The sequence below is a fragment of the Pseudophryne corroboree genome, chromosome 2, assembly GCF_028390025.1.
Source record: "Pseudophryne corroboree isolate aPseCor3 chromosome 2, aPseCor3.hap2, whole genome shotgun sequence".
NCBI classification, from domain to species: domain Eukaryota; kingdom Metazoa; phylum Chordata; class Amphibia; order Anura; family Myobatrachidae; genus Pseudophryne; species Pseudophryne corroboree.
The window spans coordinates 744,058,779-744,060,325 of NC_086445.1; the positions used below are offsets into that span (position 1 = coordinate 744,058,779).

Consider the following 1,547-nt stretch of genomic DNA (forward strand, 5'->3'; position numbering starts at 1 on the left):
GCTTCCACAATTGGAAAAGAGGTCATCAAACCACTGGCTTGCTGACTGTAGCGTCCTGTCGTTACAAGGCGTGACTGTTTTGTACCACCGTCTGGAAAAAACTGAAGTCTAAAGGGAATAAACGCCGGCACAAGTATTTCCGTTTTGATACTGGATGCGGTAATGGCTGAATATCAAATTTAGGACCAAACAAGCTCTGGCCTTGTCGTGCTGAAACTAGCGACGATGAAAAGTGAGAATCGAAGTAACCGGCGTTAGTAGAAGGTTTACAGATATACTCTGCAGCTTCTTTTAACAGTTATCTCATTGTTTCCATACATAGAGTCTAGTGACCCAAATGTATCTTGGGTCTTTATAATGTTTGACACAAACGCATTTACCAATGGTGGATCGCATCATTTTGGAAACGATTAAATAGTGGTCAAAGTCTACTCAGTCTTTGTAAAAATGGAGACATTGACTCACTGGGATTTAGCAATGTACGTCAACAACCCCGCACTATCTGAGTGCTGGTCTAATGTACCCTTCTCACTCGTAGTTATCGGTGTGAGATCTGACATAGAATCGTGCATTAAATTATAAGACCAGTTAAATAAACACCCTGGTACCCAAAGGGAATTTGGCCCTTTGGAAAGACTGTCTTTTGTTAGAGCAGGCGGAGTACTTCCGAGACTCCGATGTTACCGCTCTTTTAATGTGAATTGCCCATGCTTATAGGATATTTAAAATTATTTTTAGTCTGCGCTAGAGCCTTACTCGCTATGCAGACAGACACCACAATAGGCAACGGACAGACACTTGCACGACTTATTGAAGTTATTATGTGTCATATATATATTTTATTGTATATGAAACTCATGGTTGTTCCTCTCTACGGAAATCTTTAGTAAAAGGCGAAAGATTTATTAGCTCTGAAGAGAAACAAGAGTATTCTTATGTGAAAAGCAGTTCACATGGGCATGTGAAACCCGAACCAAATTCCCACTAACACCCCTGCGCCTCTGGTGGCTTAGAGATGTAGGGCAGGAATGTTCCAGAATTACAAACTGGAAAACAACAGGAAGCATGGTTAAAATGGCCCCTTTGCCATGCTGACCTGATAATCACAGAACAAATTACAAATGTTTCCGTGTTAATATATTATACAGTATAATCACAGGCCGGGTACAACACATGCTCTATGAATAAATATATCTAAGCTCATAGCCTATGATAATTACATACATTAATATATTTATACAGCATTAATATAGGCTCAATAGCCTATTATACAGTGATACCACAGACCTTAATATAGGCTCCCTAGCCTATTTACAGTGTTAATAACAGCCATTAATATATAGGCTCAATAGCCTATTCACAGACAGTAATATAGATTCAATAGCCTATTACTGCCAGGACAGGTACAATACCTTATAAATACCTGTGATATATATATCTATATACCCTGCTGTTATATTTGATCCGCCAGCTTCCACCGTGCCTCTTCCCCCCTGTAACGCTGTGTCTGCGGGAAGCCTGCACTGGCATGTCACCGTCTCTGTACT

General features: G+C 40.2%; 1 non-coding gene across 1 annotated transcript; it reads right to left on the reverse strand.

Annotated features, from left to right (window-relative positions):
* Positions 1 to 818: 818 nt before the first annotated feature.
* Positions 819 to 931, reverse strand: LOC135054159 (U5 spliceosomal RNA). The gene has a single exon (XR_010243398.1). It is a non-coding gene; the product is annotated as a U5 spliceosomal RNA (small nuclear RNA).
* Between the last annotated feature and the right edge of the window lie 616 nt (positions 932 to 1,547).